Source organism: Cupressus sempervirens, chromosome 1 (assembly GCF_028749045.1).
Source record: "Cupressus sempervirens isolate cs-2001-9-10 chromosome 1, ASM2874904v1, whole genome shotgun sequence".
Lineage (NCBI taxonomy): Eukaryota > Viridiplantae > Streptophyta > Pinopsida > Cupressales > Cupressaceae > Cupressus > Cupressus sempervirens.
In genome coordinates this window covers 247890824-247899488 of record NC_143118.1, presented here as the reverse complement: position 1 = coordinate 247899488, position 8665 = coordinate 247890824, and the positions used below count along the sequence as shown (strand labels likewise).

Genomic DNA, 8665 nt, shown 5'->3' with positions numbered 1-8665 from the left:
AAGGGTATGCTTCCTTGAAATTCACCCCTATAACACCCCAACTTTATGAGCCAATCAAATTGAAAGAAAATAATTTTATTTATTTTAGAAATTAAAAATCTCACATGTACATTAGAAAAAATAAAAATAAAAATTCAAAACAAATATAGTTAAATCTAATTGGTTGAAAGAAAAAAGATTAATCACTAGATAAGTAGAATAGAATGCAATAGTATATTGCATACTACAAATACAATAAGGAATACAACTTGTTTTCATACATCTTTAAACTTCCCTAGAGTGTACAAAACATATATCTAGATTTCAATGTTTGCAACTTGTGCAATAATTTATGAGAAAAATATAGGTTGCATGGACTTACATTTTAGGGATGCATACTTATATACCCAATACTCGATACTTAGTGAACATAATCATAGCTAAAGATCTTGATTAAGATTTCTAATATATGTTTTAGTTTTAGTTTGTATAACAACTTGTTGTCTATGAAGTTGAAAGAAAGGGACCCTCAGCAAACTTGCCCATGCAACCAATCGTTGCATCTCCCACATTGCTCACCTTGTACCCATTTGGATAACTCCATGGCTTGTACACCTCATATCTCAATTTGTACACCTTCTCTTCTTCTCCCTCTTCCTCCAATGGAATCCTCTCCTTCAACCAACTCATCAACCTTGCTGGCAAAAACTAGCCAACAAAAGTGCCACCGCAAAATCTCACAACATTCTCCACAGTCCAGACAAGCCACAATGGTTGGCGTGGATATCCCATGGTAGCCAATAGCCTCTCATCAAACAGAGCAAACACAATCTACCTAATGCCATGTTGGACAATAGTAGATCCAACGTGGCATCCCCAATCACTCTATTGGAATCTGAATACACCATGTTCAAGGATTCATAATGCCTCTTAAATTGACCCCATCTCTTCCAAACTCTGTGGAATGTTTTTTATGCCCATGAGAACTCCAATGTCATGCCACACACAAAACTGTGCCCTTTTCTCCCCTTCACTATTGCAATATTAGATTTTTTCTAATATTGAAAGAGCTTTCTTTCCTAACCTATTCTTTCCTTTCCTATAGCTTTCCTGTAGTTATTTCCTTTCTTGTAGCTTTATGAATTTGGCACACAACTATATGTACCTATACAATTTTATGTGAATACAATGAATGGAAAATATTCTTCTGTATTTTTTATTTTCAAGTTGGTATTGGAGCTTTGAAGCTTTAATTATTTGTATCCCTTCATTGAACTATGGTTGATTTAGATTCAAAAGTATTTGAGAGCAAATATACTCCCATTATTATTCAATCCAAAGGTTCATCATTCAAGGCAAGGATGCCACTTGATGAAGCAAACTATGATTTTTGGTCTCATATCATGGAGATGCATATTGTTTAGAAGGAGAAACTCTCTTTCATTCATGGAAACTCATAGCCACCTACTGAGAAGGATGATGGATATGACAAGTGGTATGCAAATAATCAAAAGGTCAAAAGATGGTTGTTGATATCTATGTCCCCATAAATTATGAAGCAATACATTTGTTTACGCACTACTTGAGATATTTGGAAAGCTCTTTCTAAGGCTTTTTATGATGGAGTAGATGAATTATAGGTGTTTGTCTTGAATCAGAGGGCTTTCTCTACCAAAGAGAATGGTAGAGCACTCTTTTTGTATTATGGAGAATTAGCTAAGATTTTTGGTGAGTTGGATCATCATGATAATGTTGGAAATGATTGAAAAGATCATGAATGAAGAATGGAACTAGTAAAGAATGTTTTCAATCATTGTTTTGTCACTGATGTCAAACTTGCTACTTGTAGGAATAACAATTGCTTAAGTGATCCAAATATTATCAATTGGTTGATTGACAAGGAGAAGGTAATCAATAAGATGTAACTAGAGCACCTAGAGAAAGGTTGAAGTTATGATGTTGTAATGAAGTATAAAGATCAGCTAAGCCATTGATGAAATAATGTATTGATGACATACTCTAAGAGGATGGACACACTAAGACACATCAAAGATGTAAGATTTAACTAAGTCATTTGTAAAGCCTAATTAAGTTCATTTGAGAGAGTCAAACTAGCTAGTTAGTGCCGAGCAAATTCTTAGTTGAAGCCGAGCAAGTTCAACTTTAGTGTGAGCCGAGTGATTATTCAGGTGTCAAGTAACACAAAATCTTTCAGGTGTCGAGTATCAAAAAAGGGTAATGGATGCCAAGCAAGTTTCTTAAGGTGTCGAGCATCAGTAAATATAGTAGGAGCCAAGTAACACAGAAGGTGCCAATCATCAGTAAACCAATGATGCCAAGTTGTTGCATCATTTGTTAAGTCAAAGATTTGCCAGATCAATAATGATAAGTTTGTTACATTGAATTTTTTGAATTAGTTGGATGATAAGGATGATGAGTAGATGTCACAAAATTTTATGTGAACCATGCAAACCAATTCAAGGTGAATGCTAATGGACTTATCATGAAGTTTCTAAAAGAAGCAATTTGGAGGGAAAATAATATCATTTTCTCAGATCAAATTAAGATTTGAGCAGAAAATGAAGAATAGAACTTCTTTATAAGGAGTTACAGGTTAGAGATCATGAGCATGTGAGAGGGAGTTGGTCATAAGTTTAGTCATGTGAAGAAGCCAAGAGAAGGCTAGTGTGAAGTGTCAAGAAGAGGACACAGTGAGGAGTAAGAAAAAAACATCAAGACTCTGAGTTGATCAAGTGACCATAGAATGCATTGGAATAATGAGTGGAAGAACTCAAGGAGACATATCTTGAAGGGTGAACAAGCTATCAACACTGCAAGGAAGAAAAGCCAAGAAAAGAAAAGAATTGAAGAGTGATCTGAAATCTACAAGGTTAAAGTTGCAATCTTTATCAGGTCAAAACCTTTCTAACACTCTTTTACCATTGTATTAGATATTGAAATCCTACATTGCTGGGTTAGCTTAATAGCTAGGTGGATAAGCCTCAGGAAAAGGATAGAAGATCCCTAGGAGAAGGATAGGAGATTCTCAAGAGAAGGATAAGAGGTCCTTAGGAGAAGGATAAGAGATCCTTAGAGAGGGATAAAAGATTCTTTTGAGAAGGTGACTATAAATCCCATGGACTTGGGTGGGCCTAATAGCTCTATGTAAATCCTTTAACAGCATAGCATTCTAAGTTGAATGTTCTTAAGTCCTCTAATAGGGCACACTCCTAATAGGGTGTAAAAATCCTTTAACAGGGTCACATTTAACAATGTGTTGTAGCCTTTAACAAGGCAGGCCTTTAACAGGGCTGACCATCAGAAGTGGTTGAAATCAATTGCGTAGTTATTTTGTGGGTATCATTCCCACCCTAGTTTTACCTTCTTATTCCTAGAGGGTTTCTGGGTCATCAAAATCTTTTGTGTTATGTCATGGTGATGCATGATTACTTTTCATGATTGTTTAATGTTTAATTGAATGCATGATAATTTCAATTATATGTCATTAAGGATTTGACTAAAAGTTTTTGGATTGGACATTATTAGACCTTGGATAATTGATTCACCTCCCCTCTCAGTTATTCTAAAGAATTCTAACAGATGAAGTGATCATGGAATGTGAGAACGACGTTGAATATTACCAAAAATTAGTTCAGCGACAAAGGGTGCATATTTTTCTTGCTGGATTAGATGGTTGACTTCAAACTAGTTCATGGAAAAATTTTGAGAACAGATCCTATTCCTAAATTAGAAGCATGTTATGCATTGGTCCACTGTGAATCTGTTCGACGTACAAAAATGATTGGAGAATTAGAAAAGAATAAAGCTTCAGCCATGGTGACTCAAAACTAATCTAATCAAAATGGGCCTTCTCAAAATCTGCCTAAGATCACTAATGGTGCTGATAAATCCACCTACAAATGCACCCATTGCAACCAAATTGGTCATACCAAAAGTCACTACATTGAATTTGTTGGGTATCCAGAATGGTGGGATCATAGCCACAATTCATGGAAGGAGAATCCCAAGAAGACTTCCAGTGTAGCATTTGTTGAAATAAAGACAGAGGATAATGTTGTTGGACAAATCTCAGCATTAGCAGTAGCAAAAGGTAATGGTGGTGAGTCTTTAAATATGTCTACACTTGTTTCTAATAGTGCATGGATAATTGATTTTGGTGCTATAGATCATATGAAATTTGATTCTAGATAGGTCTCATCCCTTAAACTATCCTCACAAAAATTTGTTTCCATTGACAATGGCTCTCTAGCCCTAGTTATTGGAGAAGGATCCTTACCTCTCACTGATACTTTGAATCTAGATTCTATTTAAGTGGTTCCATCTTTGGATTACAATCTATTGTCAATTTCCCAAGTCACCACTAATTTACTCTGTGTTGTAATTTTTTGGCCTAATTTCTATGTATTTAAGTATATCCAAATGAGGCAAATTATTGGTTGTGGTGTTAGGTGAGGAAATTTTTATTACTTGGACTTGGTGTCAAAGAGTTTGGACAAGCTACGTCAAGCTCTAGAAATGGATGGCTCTAAGGGGGACAAGCAGAAATCTAAAATCTAGTTATGGCATTGATGTTTGGGACATGCTTCCTTTGGTTACTTAAAGAAATTATTTCCTAGTTTATTTGCAAAATTTGATGTTTCTAGCTTCTAGTGTGAAGTTTGTGAACTTGCAAAAATTTATCGTACTTCTTTTCCATTAACTTTGAATAAAAGTCCAGTACCATTATGATCATACATTCTAATGTTTGGGGTCCATCCAAAGTCACTACCTTGGGTGGATCATGTTGGTTTGTTACTTTTATTGATGATTGTACTAGGATGACTTGGGTATGCTTAATGAAGTCTAAAAGTGACATGAACTTATTATTTCAAAAAATTTATAACATGATTCCTACTCAGTACAATCCACAAGTTCAAGTTCTTCGTAGTGACCAAATATTTGAGTTCTAAACTTCAGCAATATCTAGAAGCACATGGAACTATTCATCAAACTACTTGTTCCAATACACCTAAACAGAATGGGGTAGCCAAGAGGAAAATCATCACTTTTTGGAGGTTGTTCATGCTTCTCTAATAGAATCCCATATGTCATTATCCTATTGGGGTCAAACACTTACCTCTATAGCATATCTAATCAACAGAGTACCCTCCAACACTATTGATTTCCAAACACCATCCCAGGCTCTTGTTGAGGGGTTTGTTGCTCCTAATGTCCCAAATTTACCTCCTCATGTCTTTGGTTGTGTAGCTCTCATACACCTCCATAAGCATCAGCGCAACACGTTATCTCCTTGAGCACTGCAATGTGTCTTTCTAGGATATGCTACTTATCAAAAGGGGTACCAATGCTATCATCCTCCAACTCAATGAATGTTTATTACATCAGATGTAGTTTTTCATGAAGACTTGATATATTTTTCCTCTAAGTCTAAACTTTAGGGGGAGTACCAAAAGGAAATTTAGACTTTAGACTATGATGGTCACATCTCTGAAGATGTGGATGCTCACATCTCTGAAGATGTAGGTAGCTTGAACATCTCTGAAGATGTGGATAACACCTCTAAAGATGTGGATGTTCACATTCCTAAAGATGTGGGTAGCTTGGACATCTCTAAAGAAGGGGAACTCTCTGAAACTATTAATCAAGAAGTAGGTGAAACTTTGGATCAAAGCAGTGATGAACACCCAGAAACTGAAGTTGTGGGTCCACCTCTATCTAAGTCCCTCACACCACACTAATCACTTACCAAGGATGTTCCTAAACCATCTAGAAAACTACTACCTCAATGTCTCACCAGAGGTATTATTAAATCCACATATGAACTTGAACTTTCTAGTAAAGTTAAATATCCTATGAGTCATTATGTGTCTAACCATTGTTTCTCACAATCAAATCAATCATTTGTAAATCAATTATCTATTGTATCTATTCCTAACAATGTGCAAGAAGCCTTAGCTGATCCAAGGTGGAAAGTTTCTATGAATAAGAAGATGAAATCATTACAAAAAAATAATACCTGGGAACTTGTTGACCATCCACCAGGAAAAAAACTAGTTGGATGTCAATGGGTTTATACTGTTAAGTACAAAGTAGATGGTACAATTGAATGCTTTAAGGTGAGATTGGTGGCAAAATAGTACACCCAAACCTATGGGATCGATTATACAGAGATATTTGCACTTGTAGCTAAAATTAATAAAGTACGAGTCCTTTTGTCTCTTGCTAATAACTTGGGTTGGCCATTACAATAGTTTGATGTGAAGAATGCCTTTCTACATGGAGAGTTGTCCAAAGAAGTCTACATGGAACTCCCACCCGGCTGCATGATACCAGAAAGGCATAGTCTGAAGGTGTGCAGCTTAAAGAAGTCACTATATGGGTTGAAACAATTTCCAAGGGCATGGTTTGGAAGATTCACAAAGTCAATGAAAGCCTTTGGTTACCATCAAATCAATTTAGACCATAGTTTATTCATAAAGAATCAGTAGGGTAAGACCACTGCACTTATTGTGTATGTGGATGACATGATAGTTACAAGAAATTATCCTAAAGAAAGGAGGGCTCTCAAGGATTACTTGTTCAAAGAATTCAAAATGAAAGATCTTGGTCCCTTGAAATATCTCCTTGGGATCAAAGTGTCTCGATCTGATAACAGGATCTTTTTGTCTCAAAGAAAGTATGCCTTAGACTTGTTATAGGAAACTAGTATGTCAGCATGTCAACCCACTGATACACCCATGGAAGAAGGATTGAAGTTATGTATTGAGACTAATCAGGTACTAGTTGATAAAGGAAGATACTAGAGACTCGTAGGAAGATTGATGTACTTAGCACACACAAGGCCAGACCTTGCCTATGCATTAAGTATTGTTAGCCAGTTTATGCATAATCTTGGAGAGCAACATATGAATGCAGTTACACAAATTTTGAGGTATTTGAAGTCTGCTCCTAGAAAAGGAATTTTATTCACTAAAAATGAGGATTATCAAAGTGTGGATGCATATATTGATGTTGACTGGCCTGGAGCAGTAGATGATAGGTTTTCTACTTCAAGCTATTTCACCTTTGTAGGAGTTAATCTTGTTACATGGAGAAGAAAAAAATAGAATGTTGTTGCACCATCAAGTATGGAGGTAGAATTTTGAGGTATGGCACTTGGAATATGTGAAGTTTTGTGGCTACAACTTCTCCTGAGAGATTTGGGTTGTCTGCCTAGGCGACCAATTCAACTATATTGTGACAATAAAGCAGCCTATGATATTGCTCATAATCCAATTCAACATGATCGTACAAAGCATGTGGAGGTAGATAGATTCTTTATTAAGGAGAAGTTGGATGAGAAGATTGTAGAGCTTTCTAAGATTCAATCAGAAGATTAGCTAGCCTATATTCTTACCAAAGTGGTTTCAAGTTGAGTGTTCTCAAATTTTTTGGGCAAGTTGGGCATATGGGATATCTATGCACCAACTTGAGGGGGACTATTGCAATATTAGATTGTTTCTAATATTGAAAGAGCTTTCTTTCCTAAACTATTATTTCCTTTCCTATAGCTTTCCTGTAGCTATTTCCTTTCTTGTAGCTCTATGCATTTGGCACACAACTATATGTGCCTGTACAGTTTTATGTGAATACAATGAATGGAAAATATTCTTCTGTATTTCTAATTTTCAAGTATGCCACACAAAAAATTGTGCCCTTTTCTCCCCTTCACTCCACTTTCTGTATCTGTGCCTATAATTTCACAAATAGCTACTTGAAATCCTTATCTAATCTTCCAAAAAAAATATGAAAGAGCTAATAAAAAAGTGATCTTGGTGATTAATTACTCATCTGCAAATCTGATGGGCTCAAGAATGAACAAAGAGAGAGTGTACAAGTAATCATCGTTGGGGATTTTGTAGTGCCCGTGGATGAAATTGAGGTGTTGGATTGCATGAGATCCCTTGGTGTTTTTGACATGATGAAGAACAAATTATAAATATAATAAGAAGTGAAGAAATTGAAGCACTAGTTCATAAGATGAAAAGAAGGAAGTAAGATGAACCACTGGTTCACAAGGCACAATACTTAGTGAATGGTTTGCATAATGGAGTTACAAGTAGAGTAGGTTTCACCATGAAGGAAACTTTTTAGTTAAATGCATTCAAGTTGGAGTAGTAATGGGATAGGTGACCTTATGGGAAGTCCAATTCTTTCACCTCTGTGAGCATCACCTAGATCCAATGAGTGTCAAGTGTTCCATTCATTCTTAGGAGAGATGGGTTTGTGTCAACCACTACTTATGAAGTATGGCTCAATGAATTTGACTCAATAACTACTCAATTGAATCCTATGACAATATCTGTGGAAAATGTCTCATACTTATCAACGGAATAAGAAATTATAGTAGTTCTTATAAAAGGTAGATACTAATTCAATATTTCAATTATATCAATCATATCATAGAATTTATGCAACTTATGATTTCTATATCTATTTTAAATATTTTATCATTATATAATTAGTTTTCCTTTAATTTGATTATACTAATTTGGTAGACAAAATTCAATTTGTTTTTAAAGATGAAAACCTACCAAAGGTATTAAATATGTTGATGTATTTTTCTATCCTTATATTTTTACTACTTGACTAGAGGAATAAATTGAGTTTCTAGTGACTTGAAGAA

At 35.3% G+C, this 8665-nt stretch overlaps 1 pseudogene; it reads right to left on the bottom strand.

Annotated features, from left to right (window-relative positions):
• Positions 1–483: 483 nt before the first annotated feature.
• LOC149577087 (uncharacterized) lies at positions 484–7972 on the bottom strand (annotated as a pseudogene).
• Between the last annotated feature and the right edge of the window lie 693 nt (positions 7973–8665).